The sequence below is a fragment of the Camelus bactrianus genome, chromosome 29 (assembly GCF_048773025.1).
Source record: "Camelus bactrianus isolate YW-2024 breed Bactrian camel chromosome 29, ASM4877302v1, whole genome shotgun sequence".
NCBI lineage: Eukaryota > Metazoa > Chordata > Mammalia > Artiodactyla > Camelidae > Camelus > Camelus bactrianus.
Window position 1 is genome coordinate 14,329,895 of NC_133567.1, and position 23,141 is coordinate 14,353,035.

General features: G+C 39.1%; 1 long non-coding RNA gene across 1 annotated transcript in view; it reads left to right on the forward strand.

Moving 5' to 3' along the window:
* LOC141575527 (uncharacterized) overlaps positions 1–19,068 on the forward strand; it is a 125,372-nt gene extending 106,304 nt beyond the window's left edge. The window contains exons 2-3 of the long non-coding RNA XR_012503162.1: positions 13,557–17,003; positions 18,627–19,068. This is a non-coding gene — a long non-coding RNA (uncharacterized LOC141575527). The remainder of the gene's footprint in view (positions 1–13,556; positions 17,004–18,626) is intronic.
* Positions 19,069–23,141: the final 4,073 nt, after the last annotated feature.

Here is a 23,141-nt window from a genome sequence, read left to right on the forward strand (position 1 = left end):
TCTTACATAAAATGGTGTAGTATTTGCATGTAAGCAATATGCATTCTCCATATACTTTAAATCATCTCTAGATTACCTATAATACTTAACAGAATGTAAATGTTATGTAAATAGTTGTAAATATAATGTAAATGCTATGTAAATAGTTGTTGGTGCATGGCAAATTCAAGCTTTGCTTTTTGGAACTTTCTGAAATTAAAAAAAAAATTCTTTTCATCCACAATTGGTTGAATCTTAGGTTGAATGTGAGGATGTGGAACACACGGATATGGAGATCTGGCTGTACTTATTTGCTTAACCCTAGGAATACTTTGCCTTCTGAAGTGGAGATATAGCTCAGAATAGCAAAGTATAGAACTGAGGTAGTGGTCTGTGTGATTCATGAAAAATGAGACTTTTAATCTCCCCTCCCCCCATATTGCAAATAAATGCAACTTAAGTACTGTTAAAAATCTGTATTTGTAAAATGCAAAGAATAATCCTGTCTACCTCATGAAATTACTTGTGAGATTTTTAATGAGACAACACACTTAATGATTTTAGTAAATAGCACGTTTAGAATAAATACTAGCTCTTATGACTACACCTAATAACCCAAACTGTTAGAATTCCTTATAAATTTATATTCTGAAATTATAATTTTCTACTCTACGTAAAAGCCTAAGAGCCTCACTTAAAACTAATGGGAAAGGAGCTTTGAGACCAGAGTGGTAGGGATGGCCCCGCTGGCCGACGGGGACAGGGTGAAAATGCTGCCAGTGACGTCCGTGCTCTGCAGCTGTGCTGGCCTTGGCAGATCCGCCAAAGATCAGGAGGCCTGAGACGTCTGTGAAACCGAAAGGGAGTCACTAAACAGAAGCTCAGTGAGTGCAGTTCAGGAGCTAGAGGAGCCCTAGGGATCTCAGCCCAGCTGACGAAGACAGCCCAAGCACAGTTTACTGAAGATAAAAAAAGGGGTCTTATTTTTCTAAAATAGATGGAGGGTCCTGTCTCCCAGTCAGCAGTGTGTGAATGCAAAGAGCCAAAGACATGAGAAAGATTAAAACATAATCTCGGAAGATGGAAAACAAGAGCAGATAGGACCGCAAGCCTCAGACATTGTGTCCCCTGTGGGTGAGGATACACAGGCCCATGGCCAGCAGAGTCTAAAGATGCCGCAGTGTCTAAAGATGCCGCAGTGTCTGAGGGCCAGTGAGGCCACTGGTCAGCGGTCCACTGCTGTGAGCATCTTGTAACAGGCTGACAACTGGAATGAAATGAAATGCAAGTCTTTTGTTTAGTTTTTACCAGTGAAATGCTATCCATCACTATGGATGTTCATTTTTACATAATCCAAGTCTGAAATAAGGAAACTGAGGTTGCTCTGTTTAACTCCTGTTTAAAATTTGCATCTGGTTACTAAAGGCCACCAAAATATTTCATTTTACATGAAGCTCATTAATGTCATCAGCTCCATGAATGTAGCCTAATTCCTTTATTCCCCAGTAATAATATGCTGGGGAAAGGAAGTACACTTTTCTGTTCATTAGATTTGCTGTCCACCCCGAAACCAAGCCCATAACCCACTAATCAGGTTTGGAAAGACGTTCTCCTCTTAATTTATGAGTGAAATGACAGTACACTAATTATATCCTTGCAATGCTGCCAATGTATGCAAGTAATGAAGTACTTGATTCAGGCCTCAGAAGTAAGTTTTAGCAATTCTGGACACATACTAGAAGTAGTCACTAATATTGGAGCTTTCAAGAGGTAAATTCCCATGTTTTTATGCAGCAAAAATATGTGAATAATGAATATGAATTGTTCTTTCTATGTAAACATATTTTATCCAGAGATGAAAATTGCTAATTCAGCTTTTTTGTAGAGGTCAACTCTAAAATGTAAACTTACCTGATGGAGAGTTGATGGGAAGTATAATTTGACCTCTCACTGATCATTTTATATTCAGCTTTTAGGGACACCTAGTTCCTACCCTGTCCTGAATCTCAAAATTACATAGTCCTTTTTTTTTTTTTTTCTTTATTGCTTATACTGGGTTTTTCTGACTGCTTAGTCCTATTCTCCTTTGTTTTAATTTTTTTTTCTGTCTACTGGAATTTCACACTGGCCTCAGCATGATTTTTTTCTATAGCATCTCATTTTTAAAGGTCATTTAGGAAATGAACAATGTACTTACTTATCTCTTGATATTAACATTTTGATATTCAGCATCTCATGATTATGAGAGATAATTAATATTTACTCCAGCTTCTGTTATGGAATGTGGCCTCAAAATATTCACAGGGCTGACTTCACTTTGTTTTCAAACCAGTAGTCAGTGTTAGCAGACGGCAGGATTTTCCCACATTTAGATCCTACTATTGAAAAAATTCACAAAAGCATGAACTTACATTAAGAAATTATACTTTAGTCAATGATAACAAAGCAACATTTATACTGACTTAAAGCATTCTTTCAAATTTTCCATAATTGGACATCATGAAATAAAAGGGGAAAGGAAGAGGCTATCGGGGAGTCTAGAGAGAGCAGAGGTGTTTGAGTTTATTATTAAAGGACCCCCTTTGCTTTTTTATCACTGTTTTTCCACCCACCACGAAGACACACATTATATACAATGAATAATTCATGAGGGTGTGACGTGCAGCGTGGGGAGTGTAGTCAATAACGTTGTAATAACTTTGCATGGTGACAGATGGTACTTGGACTTATCATGGTGACCGTTTCTTAGTGTTTAAAAATATCAAATCACTATGTTGTATAGCTAAAACTAATATGATATTGTAAGTCAATTATACGTCAATTTAAAAAAATTTAAGGCATTGTAGTTTTTGCTCTGTCCATCATTCTTCTGGAGGACAGGTTTTGGTGCGGCGGAACGATAAGACCACACGTCTACCTGCAGGAGGGGGAAAGGCTGCCCCGGACATGAGAGGGCCGATAACAAACAAACTGCATCAGCTGCTTTTTTCCTGAGGATTCTGCAAAACCCTGGAAATTATCTCAGTGGTGAATATTATAGCTGTTAGAAGCATGGTGGCTCTAGCTAGACTGATTGGATTCGAATGCCAGCTCCATCAGTTACAGCTGACAAGTCACTGGGCAAATTACCAAGTCTCTTGGTGCCTCAGTTTCCTCCTGTTTTATGAGAATAGTAGGAGTGCTTATTTTGTGAGGGTGCTATGAGGATTAAATGATTTATATATCTGTAAATGCTTCCAGGAGTGCCTGGAATTTTTAAAATGATATATATCTGTGTTAAATTAAAAAGTACATGAAGTAAAATTTTACTCCTCTCCTAAAAACCTTCTAATTCTTCTCATCTCACTCAGAGTAAAACTCCCTTGAATGGTCTGTCCTTTGTGATCTGTCTCCCTTCCTTGTCTGATGTCATTTCTTCTGTTCTAGCACTCAGCTAGATGGCCCTTTGCATAATGTGCAACTGACTTCTGGCCATGGCATGTGGCCCACCATGATGCATTTCCAGTCTGGCCAATGGTTACCAACCATGCCAGTTTTAACACTGAAATCCCACATCCTGGGAAACCTGTCATTCCCAGGCAAATGGGGAGAGTTAGTCACCCTTCCCTGGCCTGTAAAAAGCTCTTGTAACTCTTCATACTCTCTTCTACCACCTGCTGGATACCAATGTCCAAGGTGACCTTGAAAGTCACCTATCAAAGATGACAGAGCCACCAACGGCCTTGGGCTTCTGAATGGAGCCAAATTATGTGAACAAGATCAATTTCTATTCTGATAAACCATTAAAATTTCATTGCATTAGCTTAACCAATAAACTAATTACCATGCTGGTCATTCTGGCCTCCTTCCTGTTTCCTGAACAAAACAAGCATGCATTGGCCATCACTCTGTTCAGAATACTCTTTCGCAGACATCTGCACAGCTGACTCCTTTATCTCTGACCATTCTCTGATTAACTCTTGTTTTCTGTGGCACTTACTCATCCAGTATATTCAAAATATCAGCCATTACTCCATTCTCCTCCCCTTTTTTGCCACAATTATCAAAGCCTTCTAATTTATTCTGTATCATTTACCCTCATCTCTTATGGTGATTGTTTATTGCCTATCTTGCCTCCCACCTCAGAATATAAGCTTCACAAGGGTTGAGAACTTTGTTTCAATGACTGCGTACAGTCTAGAACATTGCCTGGCACATAGTAGATGCTCAATAACTATTTGAATGAATTACTTCAATTTATTTCATTTTCAGAGTTTATCAAGTTGACAAAAATAAAATTAAAGCTTAAAATGACTTGCCTCCTCAAGAAGTAGCATGTTTCATGAAGCTTCAAAATGACAAACCCTTTCAACCATTTCGAGAAGATGATTATGGATTTGAGAAATTAGACATAGAATAATCCTGCTGTTTACTATTTCACAGTAATTTTTTCTCCTGGTGTGCATCCAAGGTTCTCCAAAACAGAGAATCTAAATAGAATATGTCTAAAATCAAATATTTAAGTGTATCAGTGTCTTTGTAATCAGCTTTATTACTTAGATTCTGCAGTGTCTCAAATCACATGATTTTAACACTATAGCATTAAAGTTGTAGCAATAGCTTGTTACGGGCACTCTGTCTCTTTCAGTTTATTGGTACTCATATCAGTGCTTTCAAGTCTTCATAATTCTGAATGTTTCAAAGAGTGTTAGAGACTTATCCAATATTTACCTTTATAAATTGTAAACTCTTCTGCAACTTGGAGGTGTAGTATCCTTGAGCAGGGTGAGGGGGCAACAGACTCAACTGGCTCTCCTGTTACTCCATTATACAAAAAGAAAGGACATATTTGTCATATTTCGTTCCTTGCTTAGAGAAGGTATCACGCACCAGTCTTTTATGGCAATAATTAAAATACAGAGATCCACAGGGAATGGTTTGTGTCTTCTTTTCAACAATCAGAACATGAAGTATCACCTGTTTCTATGAGCACCCTTTTCGGTTCAAGGTTCTAGTTAATCAAGATTTGGGCTTGGCAGGAATAGCATCCCTGAGTGTTTGCTCTCAGAGTCCTCAGAGCTTTTTGCATTCAAAGAAGTGTTACCATGGAGAAAGTCCTCCATCCACTAATAAGATTGGTATGATTCTGGAAAAGATTAAACAAGCCACCATGGTGTAAATCCATTGTTTATTTATATGCCTTTGGGAACAGTCTCAGAACAGCTGTTATCAATGAAGGGTACATATTAAGAGAAGGGGCCTAATCAGAGATTAGTTTTGAATGACTAGTTACAGAAGACCTAATCTAAAATCTTTCAGAATTAAAATTTTTTATAATTTATTTTGAATTTATTTGCCTGCGAACTTTAAAAATCAACTCCAAAATTGAATATATTTCCGGTACTGGGCTAAGTGTCAGGATGACATGGTGAGCCAGACTATGCCACCTCAGGGAGCCTGCAGCCAGCGGTAAGGATGGGGTGAGGAAACAGGAGAGTGTGATTCAGCACCTTCGTGTGGTATGAAAGAGAGAAGTACCAAGTACCCTAACCCAGGTTCGGTTTGCTGGAAGAGACTGGAGATGGCAGTGAGTCTGGTGTGACAGGGACACCGCAGATAGCTCACTGTGTTTGTCGGGGAGGGAGGGAAGGAGCTACGAGTGCAGGGCTGGAGACTGGGCTTAAAATGTAGAACTCTGCATTGTGCAAAGGAGTTTGAACTCTATTTGAACCTAAGAAAAGCCACTAACAGAAAAGCTGAGGGGTAAAACTATCAAATGTGTCCTTTAGAAAGTTCACCCTTCTGTAAACAGGTGGAGGAGTTTTAAATGGTTAAGGAAACAAAAGCCAAAACAGGAAGCTGAGAGACCTATTTGGACAGGCTTTACTTGAAAAGAGTCAACGATGGTTGTGATCCCAAAAGTAAAGTAGTGGCCAAGACATTGGGGAGAAATAGAATCAAGTCAACCAGCCTGGGAACAGTGGAATTTTTCATGGAATCAGTTCAGACTTTAAAAAATTTGAATTACTGTTATAACAACTGAAAAGACATCCATTCTCTTTGTGTTGGCTTCACATTTCTTTGTCTTGTTAAAAGTCCAATTAGAAGGAACAGAAACCAATTTCTCTATTTCAGAGGCTTTCAAATTTTTAACCGCAACTCACAATAAGAATTGTATTTTACAACATTAGGTACACATACACAAAAGGGGAACCAAAAAAAATCCGCAGAACAGCAATCAGCCTCATTACATATAATGTACTCTGGTATTTTCTGTCTTGCTGTCATTTTAATTATCTCTTCACGACACAGTACATTTCACTATCATGAATATAAAAGTTTAACTTAAGTAATGAGGAATGCTCTGAGGACATTTTCTTCCTTTGAACTCAAGGCTTGACACAGGAAAATATGCTGGAAAAAGTTCTGGACTTTGAAATCAGCCCTGAGTCCAACCCTGGATTCACAATTTACCAATTATCACTTCTAAGGCAGTACCTGCTCCTTGAGGACATATAGTAATGCTACCAGTCATCATTCATTAAGCACTTTCTCTGTAGCAGGCATCATACTGATCTACACCAAAAAAAGAAAAAAAAATACAAAGCAAGATAAAACGAACCCAAAGTAAAGATACAATAGTACCATAGTAATACCGATTAGAGGACTCTAGTCTTGATTAAATGTAATGAGACCTGGCATAGGATCCAGAGTATAGTAGTTAAAAAATGAATGAATGAAAAAAAATATATATAAGGTGAAGCATTTATTAAAACCAAACAGGAACTATTTTATTTCTTACTACACAATTTCAAACATTCAAAAGAACTCACACATGCGTGCGCACACATGGATGTTTAAAAAATTACACTAACAAACCATTAGCTCATGGACCCAGCAATCAGCTTAAGAAACTATACATTAGATACACCTCTGAACTGAAGCAAGCTGTGTGCTCCTCCCCATCTCATTCCCTTCTTTCTCCCTGGAAGTAATCTCTACCCTGACTTTTGTGTCTACCTTTCTCTTTCTTTGCTACATTGTTTTTCCACATTTATATGAGTTTTTAAAAATATGTTGTGTCCTTTAGCATCATTTAAAGTTACAGACGTGGCATCTCTCTCTGTATTATTTCTGTGACTTGCTTCTTCCCTCTCAACTGAGCCTGTGATATTATCCAAGAGGAGATGTATAAAAGGAGCTCATCCACGTTTAGTGTTGGATACCCCACACTTTATTTATGAATGTGTGGGTTATTTCCACTTGTTTGTTTTTTGTATTACAAACAATGCTCCTAAAAGCAATCATGTACAGGCTTCCCAGTACATATACACACGAGTTTCTAGGGTTGCCAAATATAAAACAGGACATCCAATTAAATTTGAATTTTAGAGAAACAATGAAAGGTTTTTTTTTAACACAAGTAAGCCCCATGCAAAATTAGGACATACTGATACTAAGGTTTATTTGTCATGTCTCTGGAATTAAATTTAACTGAATGCCCTGTATTTTTATTTGCTTAATCTAGCAATCCTATGGATTTCTCGTACTTAAGGGTGGAATTTCTGGGCCATAGGGAATATTTGAGGTGCTGTCAAATGTTTTCGAAAATAGCTGAAACAATTTGCCACACATACCACTACCAAGAGGTTATGAGTTCTCATGGATTTATTGCCTCACTATATGGAATGAACCATATCCTCCAAAATTTATATGTTGAAGCTCTAACTCCCAGGGTAACTGTGTTTGGAGAGAGCTCCTTTAAGAAAGCAATTAAGGTTAAATTAGGTCATAAGGGTGGGGCCTTAAGACTGTTGTCCTTAAAAGAAGAGGAAGAGACACCAGAGCACACTCTCACGCGTTCTCTCTCTCTCTGTCTCTCTTTTTCTGTCTCTGTCCATTCAGAAGAGAGGCCAAGGCAACAGCCTACAAGCCAGAAAGAGAGGTCTCACTTGACTTCCAAGCATCCAGAACCATGAGAAAATAAAGGTCTGTTGTGTAAGCTACTCAGTCTGTGGTACCTTGTCATGGCAGCCCTAACAGACTAATACATTCACCAACATCTGGTATACCGACATTTTTGTGACTATAATTGTCAGAAATAGCTTGTCTTTGTAATTTTAATGTATGTTCCTCTAATTACTAACAAAATTAAAGCTTCTTTTCATATGTTTATGGTCCATTTATGTTTCCTCTTCTGTGATGTACCTACTTTTGTCTTTGCCCATTTTCTTTTTGAGTTAGTTTCCTTTTACTTATTGAATTACTGGATATTAGTCCTTAGGTAATTATATGTGGTTCATATATCTTCTTGAAGTTTGTGACTTGACCTTTCCAGTTCTCTGTGGTATCTTTTGAAAAACAGAAATTATCAATTCTGATGAAACTCAATTTATCCATCTTTTCCTTCACTATTTATGCCTATTTCTCTTGCTTAAGAAACATTTTCCTAACTTGATGTCAGACCTATTTTCCTTCATTTTCTCCTAGAAGTTTAAATTTTTCTGCTTCACATTTTCACATTAATCCATCAGTGATTGAAATTTTTGTGTATGGCATGAAGCAGAAATTCAATTTCACCTATGTGCTAGAATCTTAGCATTGCTTATCAGATTAAGCACTAATTCTTCACAGATCTACAGTGTCTCTTATAAATCAAATTTAAATATATACTCGAATCTGTTTCATTTTGTTCTTTGATCAAATACTCTTTTGCTATCTCATACTAGACAAGTTTCTTAATTACTATAACTTTATATTAAAGTCTTGATAACTGGTAAAGCAAGGCTTCCCATCGTATATTTTTTACTTAAGGAGTCTTGGTTATTTGGAATCTTTGTTCTTTCATATAAATTTTAGAATCATCTTGAAATTTTCCTCAAAGAATCCCTATTGGGATGTTCATTACACTGATCAGTTTGGGAGAGCTGTTTGGATTTGGAGTTTTCATATCCATGAACACAACCTAACACACCATTTATTAAGGTCTTTCAAAAATGCATTTAAATAATGTTACATAGTTTTTCCAAAACTGGCCTCAAACAACTTTTGCAGGATTTTTCCTAGGTAGAACCCATTATACTCCAATTTAGAATTTGTAAATATAACAAAAACTAGTTCCTAAGTGATTGGTACCTAAGGCGGAATGATGTCAGTGCTTTGGAATGAAGTCACCTTGGTTCATGAATTTTGCTGGGAGGATTATTTTATATCACTAAGTAGCAACACAAAGTACGTAAGCACAGCTGAATGGGGAGCACTGGGGAGACAGAGTGTATGTGATGCCCATTTATACCTGTTCTTCTTCTTCCCCCAGTTTCATCAAGTGAAGTACCTCTTCTTAGAGGCACTTATTGTATGATCCTCCCCATTCACTGTTCCGTTTGTCCTTGTCTCCATAACACTGCGACTTCAGCATTTCCTCCCCTTTCACCAAGGTTCCTTCACCTTTTTTTAAAAAAAAAGTAAGGTCTTATATTTATTAGAGCATTTCTTTATATAGTAAGAATGAGATTTTTAAAAACACATCAGTCTACATTAATAGTAGCTGTGTCTGCATAATAAAGAACATGTAAATCATACGGCTATCACTAAATTATTTTTAAAACATTCAGATTTTTCATGATTCTCTGCTCATTATTCATATTTTTTGCATTTTAAAATGTCACAACTAGTCTAAATTATGGCTCACTAGTTCAGTTTCTTTTCTTCATTATCTAAAACTTAGCCAAACCATGTGCTATAATCTTCTAGCTAGCTTGTTCCCATTCTTTTAGATCAAATATTTACACTGAAGGATCTCTCTCTCTCTTTTTAGTTCCCCAAGTGTACAGTAACTTCAATTAGTATTCTTGAGTTTTATAAACTGTAAAAAATAAGAGAGGAATACAAATAAGCAGAAGTGTCCCAACGGTTAGTTTTTTCTGCCTTTTACACAAGACAGCCTGGTTTTATTTCTCCTAGGGATGAAGCAATACAATGTAGGAGATTTTTCAGAAAATACATTGGATGGGGTAAAAAGAAAATTAGGCATTTCAGAAGGAGAGCTTGGTGAACTTGAAGATGCAGCAATAATTCACTTCTGAACCCACTCAAATCTGGTTCTACCTTCACTTTCCATTCAGACTCTCCCTGGGTCATCTCCATGATAGCCACTTGAGAAGTACCCTTTGTAGGCTTCTCATCCTTTGTGTAAATATTTCAAGGCTCCCTCTTGTCTCCTGCTTCCCCACTTCTCCCCTTCCTTCCTCACCCTATATATTCTCCCTGGACAATTTGTGCATGCTTGTGACTGTAATTATAACTTTGCCGCTTATGACTTCCAATTTTATAGCTGACTCAAATGACTTGCCCGTCCCAGGTCCATATGTCCAATGTTGATGTTTTCTTTACTCAAAACACTCTCTAACTCAACATGTTCAAAGAGGGATTTATCTTCCCCAGAAACATACCTGTGACTTACATTTGCTATATAATGGCACCATTATATAACATCTTCTGCTTACTGAAGCCAGAGACTTGGGTGTCATCTTAAAATTGTCCTTTCCCTTCACTCTGTATTGAACCAGTCATCAATTTCTATCAGTTCTTCCTTTTATATCCACCCCACCACCACCATTTTCCTACTACTAACATATTGTAGGCCCTTGTCAGTTTTCTCTTATGGAAGAACAATGAGAACTTTCTGATGGTCTCTCTGCTTCAGATTTTACCCATCTCCAGTCATCCCTTCAATTTGCTGCCAGAGAACTTTTTATAGTACACAGTCTGGACGATGTCATGGCCCTAGTTCTAAGTGTTTCAGTGGCTCCTTATCACACCAAAAGATAAGATCAAAATGTCTTATCAATGTCTTGCTGCCAAAGCCTCTGCCTACCTTCTTGGCCTCATCTCCCACCAGCGCTAGTTCCAGAATACCTCATGATCTCACACCTGCCCAAGAAGGACCCTCTCCCTGGACATTCTCTCCCCATACCTTGCCTTCCTACCTCAATATTCCTGAAAATTACTACTCATCCTTAGCTCTCCTCTCAAAAACCTTCTTCATAAAGCTATTGAAGTTTCCATCATTCGGTCTTAAGTGGTCCTTCTCCTAAACACCCATGTGCACTTTAAATTTTGTAAGACTAGGTGCAGAAAATGGTGATACAAAATCATAACAAATCAGAGCATGCCTTTCCACCAATAACATATGAAGATTCCCAAAGTAGGAAGGGTGGGAGCAGGAAGGAAATCAGAGAAAAGGGAGTTTAGATACTGGTCAACTTCTGTGCCATTTAGACTGAGCTCTGGGAGAGCAGAGGAAAGGAAGGAGGAAAGCAAGTGATAACACAATGTCCAGATGGATTTGCAGGATGGAGAGTAGAGAAGACTGGAGCATCTCTTCCTGAATAGATCAGCAGGAGTGGAGTGGAACAACAGGAGAGAAATGGCTCTATGGTGTGTCTCAGCAGAGAGGGCCACTCAGGATAGAGCAAAAATAGGATGATGACTTTGTGGGTGTGAGAACTGCAGGCAGATAGGATCTCAGAAAGCCACATAATGTATTTTCAGGCCCCATGGGTCTTGTGGCAGCAAAATTGATTCCTGTGCACCAATGAAGGGCACAGAAGTAGCAAGAGGAGTCACTAGAGCTAGAATCCTCACACCTGGAACCAGAAATAATGGATCACGACTCCCAGGGACACATGACTTAGAGCCAATTAAGATTTACCCTTAGAATTGCTTGAGGATCTAACCTTTTCTCCATATCCAACTCTAAAGGTAAATGGTAACTTGTAACCGGTCATGGTAGCCACACCGGGTGATGGTGATACCATTGGGGTTTTTAGGGAAAGCTTTGCTCACTGCCAGAAGGAGGCCCTGGAAAAGAGTCCGTTACTGTCTCTGAGTGTTGCTGTCTCTTAATTATCTCGGCAACCACTGCTGCCGTCTTACAGTCATGAGACAAGACAACCTAAGAGCAAAGCTAATCTAGGGGAGGCAGAGAAAGAGACGGAAAAAATCAATGTTCTTAATGATACTGAGTCACTGTATCAACTCTGAAACCTATCCTCCAATTAGGTGAGGTCAGATGTGTCTCTTTATTATTTAAACCACTTTGAGCTAGGATTTTCTGTTATTTAAAATCAAAGACATTCTGCTTACACAATTGTCTTATGCTTCAGGAAAACTAAAACTTTCGCTTTAAAAAACCAGCATGATCCTTTCCCTCTGCTCATTTGCAGGAATTTCACTATCAATTGTACACCTTTGTCAGTCATTGTATGTTGAAATGGTTCAATGAAGCATCACATAAATGGCCAAAAGGGAAGCCCAGATGGGGTACAGAGCACATCTCATGTAGTACATTTCACATAAATACACTCAGCCGAGGGTTTTGCATTTTCCAGGGTGGGGAGCTCTGACTCCTTGGTTGAGGGCATAGAGTGCAGTCTGCAATGCTAATTTTCACCATCTGAGTGCTCAGGAGAGTGGTCAGCACATGGAGAGGCTATGCATGAATGTTTCCTTAGGAAAATATCTTGGAGAGAGATTGTACATTTAATTACTTAATAATTTTATATAGCTATAAAATTAATCAGTACTTCATAGGTAGCATCAAACAAGGTACCTAATCAGCAAGGTTTTATGGTGTCTGTTCTCCGGAAACTAGAAACCTAAAGAACAGAAGAGGAAGTAGACCGCAGAAGTTACACAGGCTAGTGGGGGCAGTGTGGGGGAACAAGAATCTAAGACAAGGAAGAAGGGAAGGTTGGAGGAAGAGGAAGGGAAAGTTAAAATCTGAAGAATCTTGGGTGGTAATGATTGCAACTTAGTTCCATCTAACCATGAAATCTAGTTGAGGAGGGAGGTAAGTGAAAGTAGAATGGAGTGACAGCCTGAAATAATTAGCAAAGATTGAGTAGATGTAATAGGGACAAAGAAATGTGAGACAGGGTGGACCAGAAGTGATGGTTCAAAGCCTGAACTCTAAGAGGTGGCTCAAGAGTGAAAAGGCTAAGATGGAACTAAGATGGCTGAACGAGCATGAAGGATGGAGGTCAGGGAAGGATGAAGTACTGAGCACCACGTGCTAGCCTGTCATCCATATGGATGGAAAGAGGAAGACCATTTCAGAAAATAGCATATTCATTCTTTATTGTCCAAACATTTTACATGCAGAGATTAAAATTGCCTTTCATGAAGGCATTCGGTATAACACTAATCATCTCTTTTTATTTTGAAAACACAAAGAGATACAGCGCATATTTGTGGAAGATGTGTTTTAGTCTGTATCAAAATGCAGTCACCATAAACACTGGCTTGCTGAGTCTTCCCTGAAGGAAAACTTACAGGCTTGTTGAGAAGATCATTTGATTATCCTGTACATAAATGGCAATACTTATTTTTTTTTTAATTTCCTTTTCAATGTCTGATGCTTTATGACAAGTTTATGTTCTGCTTACCAAGACACATCGAGATGAAAAAATTAAACTCGGTCTCTAGAATTTAGTGTTTTCCTTCCTGTGTTGACTAGTTGTTTTTTGTGGGGGTTTTTTGTGTGTTTTTTTGCTTTTGTTGTTCATCTGTGTTTATTTTTGTTTACTTCCTTGCAGTATCCGGGCTGAGTCTTTGGATCCCAGAGGTGCTGTAGCTTCACTCTCAAGATGCAGACTTTGCAGCCTCCTGGGCACCGTCAGACACCTCCTCTGAAGACCCAGAATGAAACCATTGGACCACATGTCCTGTACATTCTCTAATAACTACTTAGACCTAAGGTCTTTGTTTCAACACTTTTCTTTGAGCACTAAGACTATGTAATATGGAATGATGAAAGAACTTGAACTTTGAGAACCAATGGCCCTTGCCTTTTTTCCCTAATTATGCCTTCTAGAGAAAGTTACTTAACCTCTCTGTGCCTTAATTTCCTGTCTGTAAAAAGGGGGTGACAATATGGTTCATCATTCTCAATTATTACAAGGGTTAAGTGAAAGAATTTCGATACGTGATAAACATAAATACTCAATGAATCATAACTTTCAGATAGAATTCTGAAGGGCTCCCTTAGCCGTGCTGCCTCGAGGCGCCCCTGCAGTCCAGGAAGATTATAGTCCCCGAGTAACTCTCTTCTCCAGTCATGGAAATAAGGAAATTTCTTTTGCTTTGTTCTGTGGAAAATTGCCCTCCAGGAATTCAGTGAAGACTGTTCAGTTGAAAATAGTTAACACAATTTTTAAATATGCAGAGTAAAGAAAATAGATTTTATTTTAGTCTTAATACAGCAGAAATGGAAGAAAATGGAAAATACTGATGAATATAATTTAGGTATAAAATATACACAGAAATGAACCTAATAAGGAAATTAGCTTCTAGCCCTAACATGAGGTTTCAGTTCTATGGGTAATTTGTGAAAAAAAAAAAAATCTTTTTTACTCACTAATATCTTAGGCTCTCAATTTGTTAATCAATTAGGAAAGCTGGAGGTAAGAAAAAAAATTCCACTGGTTCTTATGCAGAGATGTACAGTGAATAGGTTTAGAATTTGAATCATAGAAATTCAACTATAGAGAAAGACACATAGATGTTCTGGTGCTTTTTGAACCTAGATATTCAGGTGTGAGTATCTTGCTCTCATACGAATTTATTAACTACACATTTTTGCTATCCACAGTCATTCCTTGGTGAGCTCATTTAGTTTCATGGCTTTAAATACTGTCTTACTGCCAACAACTCCCAAATTTATGCCTCTAGTTCAGACTTCTCTGCTGGACACCAGACTCATACATCCAACAGCTGCTTGACATCTCCACGTATGTGATGAATAAATGTCTCAAACTTAACATGTCCCAAACTCCCAAGCTCCTCCTCAAGCAACTGCTCTCTTCTCCATTTTTATTCATAAAATCTGCATTCTTGTCACTACCCACACCCAGTCCTTCACAAAATTCTATTGTGTCTCCCTTCAGAATACCTCCAGATTCTGGTCACCTCTACTGCTTCTACCCTTGGCCAATTCCATCATCCTGACCTAGACCTTGATATTTCTGCTTCTGCCTTTGGCCTCCTGCAGTCTAATTCTCAAGCAGCTGCAGGAAAGAGCCTTTTAAGACTTAAGTTAGATCATATAATTCTTTTGATCAAAACTCTGCAGTTTCTTTCCTTGCCACTCAGATTAAAAGGCAGCCAATTAACCTACCTCCCTGACCTTGTCTGCTACTACTGGTCCCCACCACCTCGTCCCCAGCTACACTGGCTTCTTGGTGTCCCTGATTACAGCAGGGAAGGCTCCGCCAAGGCTTTTGCTACTGCTCTTTCCTCACCTGGGCTATTCTCCTCCACCCCCTATTCCCTCGTGGCTAGCTGTCTCCACCCAGCGCATGTCTTGACACAAATGTCACCTTCCCACTGAGACCTTCCTCAACCACCTCTCTTTATCTGGATCCTCCAAGAAGCAGACTTCAAGAAGGGGTCAGATGTGCAAGGATCTTTTAAGGGGAAACACCTTTTAGGGAATTTTCAGTAGACATCTCGGGAAGGCTGAGAGAATCACCAGACTGTGATGCAAGCCTGGCCCTGAGGCTAGGAGCGAGGGGAGGAGGTTGGGGTGGAGGTGTCTGAGACCATGTGGTCTGTGGGGCAGAGGCCTTGGCAGCATCTTCCAGCAAAGCTGAAGGGCTAGTTTTCACTAGGGAAGAGTGGGCTACCTCTGCAAGCCCACAGAGTCTGGGAGAAGGGATGCGGTAAGGTCAGCAACCTCAGAGGCATCCATAAAGATGTCCCCATCCCATGTTTGTTTCAGGATCTCCTGACCTTTGCATAGCAGACCTGCATTGGCTGAGCTTTCAAAATTCCCTGCAAGTCTGACAATTAGACCTTCAGCCTGCCCTCAGTTGTGTCTTCCCTGCCACTCTAGGACAGAGAAGCCTCCTTATAAGCCACCGTATAGGCCCTATGACTGTCACACTTGTTGACAGCCTCGCTTTCTTGTTTTCCTTCTGTAGAGCGTGACTGCAGCTTAGCAGTAACTGTCAATTCTGATGTCTTTGTAGGCACTGCTCCCCTGATTTTTAACAAATGCTTTTATATTACACCTGCCACAGTGTTCTCATTCCCATCAGGACATGGCTCCAGGCCACCCCCAGTGAAATCTTTAGCAATGGGGCTGCTATCTTGTGTCAGGCACTGTTGGTGTCTTTCTTACCAACAAGTACAGGAACTTCTCTGCCTGCTGCTAGGTGGTAGGTAAACCAAGCCCAGATGCCTTTCTCCACTGGTGGTACCTCTTTTGTTAGTCCAGGACTTCCAAGAGGCAGACACCAATATTATGTGCATGGATTTTATTAGGGGAAATTCTTGTGTTGCAAGAATTGACCCCAGTGAGGGGGAGGGAAAAAAAGGCTGGATGAGAGCATCCCAGAATGCCATGCAGACTGAGGAAGGTTTGGAAAAGCCCTCAGGTTGTCCTCAAGCCAAAGTCAGCTGTCAGAGGATCCCATGTGTCCCAGGAATGTGCTTCCTTAATGCAGCTCCTGGTGCCCTTGAACTTGGTAGTGTATATAATGTCCCCCCAAAGATGTCCACAGCCTCATCCCTAGGATCTGTGAATGTTCCATTGCATAGTACAAAGGGATTTTACGAATATAATTAAGGTTAGAGACCATAAGATAGGGAGATTATCCTGGATAAGAGATCAGTCTAACCACATGAAGCCTTAAAAGCAACGACCTTTCTCCTGCTAGAGGCAGAAGACCTGTAACAGAAGGGTAAGTCAGAGAAATTCAAAGCATGAGAAGGACTCGCAGTGCTGTTGCAGGAATTCAGGTGGGCCTGTAGGAGCTGAGAGACGTTTCCCCTGGCAGCCAGCAAGGAAACGACTTCAGTCCTACAACTGCAAGGAACCAACTCTGCCAAAGACCTGAGTGCACTGGGAAGCAAATTCTCCTCCAGAGTCCACAGAGAAGAGTCCAGGCCTGCCCACATCTTAATTACAGCCCAGTGAGACCCAGAGCAGAGGAACCGGCCACGCCAGCCCAAGGCTTCTGACCTACAGCAGCTGTGAGATAGTACGTATGTGCTGTTTTGAGCTGCAACGTTCGGGGTAACTCATTACAGCAGCAGAAGAAACAAAGCCACACTCTCTATAGCTGGAGGTCTGTGAGGCTCATTCTCCAGGCCTCCACTCCATCCTATTGAGAGGCAGAGTCCAGCCCTTTCTCCCTAGCCTTCCCCCTGCCTTATTACCCTTATATCGTATAGCACATAGCGCCTTCTAACAACTTATATAATTTCCTGATTGGTTGGGTGTATTGTCTGTTTCTTTCCACAAGGAAAAGCACCTGGAGCATAAGAAAAGGCTTTTTAAAATTCAATTTAAAATTGAATGAATGAATGAAAGACTGTTAATTTTGCCACATTTCCACTGGCTTTGGACTGTGGCAGTAGGCAATTGACTCCATGGGATGTGGGTCAAGAAGTCCAAGAATAGAAGAATATAAAGCTTTAAAAAATGACTGTCAGTGCCACTGACCTGCTCAATGGATTTTGGTGGTCACGGGTCATCTGAGCAGCAGTGTGTCCTGGGTGCGTGCTCACAGAGTGATTAGTAATTTGTTGCAAAGGACACCCAGCTACAAATCTTTTGGTTCATTGATTGTCAAAGACATGGCTAGACCCTCCCTCTGGGACACCCTGGAGCCACCCATTTAGTCCACGAAAGCTGGTAAACCTTGGCTTTGGCATTTGCTAGTTTACAGATCACATTGACACCCACGATCTGGGTATTCTGCTGAGGTCACTCACCTGAGGTCCAGGTGATACAATATCCAGCTTAGAGATAAACTGAAGCTCAGAAAGATAGTCATTTGCTCAGTCATGCAAATAATTAGAAGCAGAGCCTGCACTCGGCTCCATGGCTTTTAATTTCAAATTCCATGTTCCTCGCATTGTGACATGCTGCCTTTTGCTTTGATGGGTCTTAAAAATGATGAATGAGAAAGAAGGCATATAGAAACAGGGAAACTGGTTTAAGAGATCTAAGTGTGGAAGAGTGAGATTTCAAGAAAAGAAAAAAAAAATAGGGCATAATGCATTTAGAAAGGGTACCAAAAAGCTTTATTTTTGAACATGGCTAAAAACAGACTGTGAACATTAATTATATACACAATCATTGGTGATTCACTCAGATAGTTTATTAACCTGGATATGACCCTGAGAAAACTAATGAGAACCATGACTCTAGATGACCTTTTCTCAATGCACTGAGCACAAAACAAGGGGAGAATCATAAGCATTGCTGAAGTCAGAGCATCTTAAATTATCTTCTCTCCTCAAGCCCATTGGCTTTCACCCAACTAGAGAAGGACATGGAGCACAGTGACGGGGCTTTCCTTATATCCCGTGCTCACCGCTACCCAGCTGCTCTTCTAAAATGGAGGCCACCATGATGGTTCCTATAACATGGATGGTTAAAATATAACAGGGGGACATCCATAAAAGTAATACTTGGTCATTTTAGAAAATTTGAAAAATAGACAGAAATATAAAGAGTAGGAAAAATATTGTCCAAGGTGCTACCTTCCACAGTCACTTCCTATTACTACATTTTAGTTTACCTCTGTCCAATTCATGTTTGTGGCTTTTTGCATATTATAAATAAAACTGAAGTATTTTAAATTCTCTCTCCCCAGCTCCATTTCCTTCTGTCCCCAGAGCCAGCCACTTTCAAAAATGGCACACATTCTTCAAGGTAATATTTTATATTTTTGTTATATACACATTTGTATGATATTATTTTGAGGTTTTAAAATTTTTGCATAAATGCTACCATACTGTTCTAAAGCTCTCTTCAATTAAGGTTTTTTTTTTTTTCATTCAGACTATTTTTTTAATCTATCCTTATTGTCAAAAGTGAATGCATTTCTCATGGATTTTAACTGCAAGATAATATTTCATTATATGACTACACCATAATTTATTTATTCCTCTGAATAACATTGAGTTCTTTTTAATTTCCCTCTTATATTTAAAAAACACTCTATGTGTGTAACTACGGATGGTTGTGGATATTACCTAGCTTATTGTTGTGATCATTTAGCAATGTATACAAATATCAAATCGTTATTTTGTCCACCTGAAAGTAATCTATTACATGTCAATGATATCTCAATGAAAATTTAAAAAACAAAATTCTTTCACATTAAAAATAAATAAATAAATCTTGTCCTAGTTATTGGTCACATACTTGGCGACTTCCCTTGTTGGCTGTTATTAGTGGTCAATATTCCCTTCAAGCCCCATAACCAACCCCAGTTCCCTTTCTTTCTCTTTCTTCTTGAAGAAAAAGGCAGTGACAATGATTAAGGTAATACTGTGGCTCTGTGAAATGTGTCTTAGAAATGCTCAGCATAAAAATAAAGTCCTAAGTTTCTGGATGGAAAGGTAAGAGTCTCCGCACTACAGTCCTGTGTACTTACTGCTCCAGCCCACTCCTCCTCACCCCTGATGGGACAGCCATACTGAATGACCAAAGACATTTATATTTGCTCATGCTATTCTCTACATAAAATTACTTCACCCCTTCCCACACCCATCTCTTTTAAATGTACTCCCTGAAAAATCTCATCCATACTTAAGGAGTCAACTTTGAGGCATCTCCTAATCCTTTCAGATAGAATTGGTAGGTTAGTTAGTATTTACCGCTTTATGTATATACAAATAAAGTTCTTTATTCGGTTTCAGAGATGTAAGACGCTCAGCCTCTCTGTGCAGATAATACTAGTATGTATTTCTTATTGTTGCTGTTACAAGGATTAAATGAGTTAATACTTATCTGCTACTTTGATCAGGATGGTTAGTAAGAGCTTAAAACTTTTAGCTGTTATTGTTTTCATTGCTATTTGTAGATCTTTGCATAAATCCTGCATTGCCTTAATGACTACAGCTTTATAATTAATGTTGATATCTGCCAGGGCAAGTCATTTTCCTATTTTATTTTTTAATTAAAAATTTCTTAACTATGTTAAGCATTTTCCCTTTGAAATCATAAGATAAGCATTTTCCTATTTCCTGAAATATTGTTGGTTAAAATATTTTTAATGATTGCAAATATTCCATCATACACTAATTTACTTATTCATTTTCCTGATTTTGGACCTTGTAATGTTACAGTTTTTCACTGTTGTCAGCAATGCTATGACAAAAATTTTTACGTAAGTTTTAATCTGTATTTCATATTACTTTAAGATGGAGCTCTCAAAAGTAGAATTATTGAGTGGAAGTGGGTGGAACTCAGGAGCTAAGGGTATCAAAGGCCAGTTTTTACATTTTTGAAACAATAAACTGTTAATATAAATATCTGTTAGACTAGCACTTCTAAATGTTGTATATACTCTGACCAGTAGATCCCATGATTATCTGCCCATTGATGTACCTTTTTTGCTGTAAAATTTGGAGGCAATGATACATAGGGTCTACGTCAGTAAATCAAATACTCTATAATCCTAGCATGATGCAGGCTAAAATAGTGCCTAGAGAAAAGGAAAATTCATAGCTGGAATATGATTCAATTCCCATAAGGACAAAAGTGTTGACCTTTTCAAGACAGAATCTTTTCAGGGTAATCAGCTTGTCACCAAGTGGCTGAGTAGTTTCCTCGAAGATGGTAAGGTATTGGAGGCTTAAAGTCAGTCTTATGTTTCTTGAATTCGGGACCCCTAGGCCCCATACTATTGAATGTCCTAGGTTTAAATCCAATATTTTGGAGTGAAGTTGAAATTATTGATGGTATTTGCACCAAAATCACTTTTGATTTGAGTTGATGTTGTAAAGAATTCTCAGTATTTATAGTACGCGGCTCTGGTTTTAGAATGCTGATGGGTCCTCCAGTGATACAATAGGAAAACTGTTTGTGGTGATGACCACCATGAAGAGAAGGAATATGCGAGCATAATGTCATTAAGAGGGATGCAGGTTACTTTTGTAAAAACAGGACAAAACAAGTTACTTAGTGTGATAGACCCAAACAGACAAAGATGAATAAAATTTTGGTGATAGCTATTTTAACACATAAAAAGAAAAGAATTCCCCATTTTCATATAACCTTGGAGGAGATTATACAGTGTTTAGGGTCATATGCTCAGAAAGGATGTAATAATATTATGACATTTTAAAATTATGCTTTAGTCATTGGGCTAATCTCAAGTTAAAAAATGAAGCGATTTGTTCCATTAGACCCAAGAGATCACAGAAGCTAATTATTCCATCGCTTCCTCGGGCATAATCTCCCTGTCTGTTGTTTTAAGGAGCTAATTCTCTGAGGATGCTATTAGCAACTCACTTCTGCACCATTTGTCCCACACTGGAAATAGTGCAGGTGTTATAAATGTCACTGTGTTTCCAAAGCATAAACCTCCATTAGTCATTTATATTTATGGTTTACCAGGAAATAATGTCACTAAGTGGCGATCGGATATTATTAGGGTAAGTGGGATACTGAGAAATTTCTAAGAGCAATGTGCACTTTCACGCCTCTGTGCCTTCGTGTGTATTGTTCCCTTGACCGAGGAGCCTCTTTACCTCTCTCTCTCTCTATTTCTTATGAATTTTGACGTGTATTCAAGGCCCAGATCAAATATCAGCTCTGTAAAGCCTTCCCTGTCTTCCCCAGTATAAAGCTCTCTCGCCTTCCCCTTTGTTTAAACAAGTGTTTTAATACTTACCAGGCTCTGCCTGTGTGTCTCTTTCTAGTTCTCTGCTGGCTTCTTATCTGTCTGCTCCACTACATTTAAACTTTTGAATTGGATCTTTCTCATCTTTGTTGCCCCAATACACAGAATGAGGCTTGAAGCACAGTAGACGCTCAGTCTGCTTACACCGTGTGCTGTTTTTTTCTAAAGGGTCCCTCATTGTACCCACGCCGCCTTCAGTACCTATCAATATGGATGCCTCTTTGCAAATGTTTGTAGAATTGAACAGAATCCATTTACATGTGAGACAAATATTTGATGATTATTTTAATTTTCTTAACACTCTCTAAATGGCACTAATAATAGTAGATAGATGCCCATTGCTGTTACTATGGGCAGTCCATAATGGCACTTAGGAATGAATAACTGGCTTCAACTTTCTTTAGTAAAAGCCTATAATCTGAAACCACTATGCATGTGTACTGGAATTGGACAATTAAGTAAATGGATGGCAGAAGGTGGGAGCCAGGTTTCTCTCTGTTGGAGTGGGACGTTTCAGACAAGGAAGGAGAGAAGGCTAGAATGATCCAAGTGGAAATAGGTTAGAATTGGAAACATCAGTATGAACTCCTGTTAGGCTTAATATAAATACAAATGTATATATAGATAGATACAAATACGGGGATCATTATGCCAGTTGGTATTTCCTGGCTCGGCCAACTGAGGGGGCCTAGAGATAACACCACTCCAGCAGCAACAAGCACACCTAGTGCCCAGACCTTGATTTCTGTAGCATTCTCCGATAAAAAGAACCAGGGGTCCTTGGAGAAATCGTTGATTAGAGAACTGGAGCAAGAGATGTACAAAATGAGCCTGGAGCATCTTATAGGGCCAGAAAGTAAGCAAGTACTAAAACAACCACCAATGATGAACAGGTCCAAGGGGCTCAGGAGTCAGCTGAAACAGCTCCCAATGGCCAAAGCTGCGACAATTTAAGCAACAAAATATAGTAGTGTATTATAACCTAAAGTAGAAAGTATATATCTGTGAGTCCATACTGATGTAATTGATAGATAAGCAAACAGACAAATGCGGAGAAGAGACAAACCTTCCCTGCAGAAGAATTTCAATAATTTATATAACTTCTCCACCCTCAAGGTGGAGCATAGTTCCTCATTCCTTAAGTGTGGGCTGCACAGGGTGACTGCCTTCCAAAGAGTGCAGGATGGAAAGATGAGGAAAGAGTAGATTTACGGTGGAGAAACTCTACAACCCCCCCTCGGTCAAGACCCAAGACTAACATTAACAGTGATAAATCATAGGGATGGTCTGTGATGGGAGTGGTGCTTTTTGTCTGTGGGTCTTCTTTGATCCCTTTTCCTGTCTTCTTCCCCAAAACCCATAACTGAAGACTAATTATGAGAAAAACACCAGAAAAAATCCCAATGGAAGTACATTCTACTAAATACCTGGCCAGTACTCCTCAAAACTTTCAATATCATTAAAAATAAGGGAAGT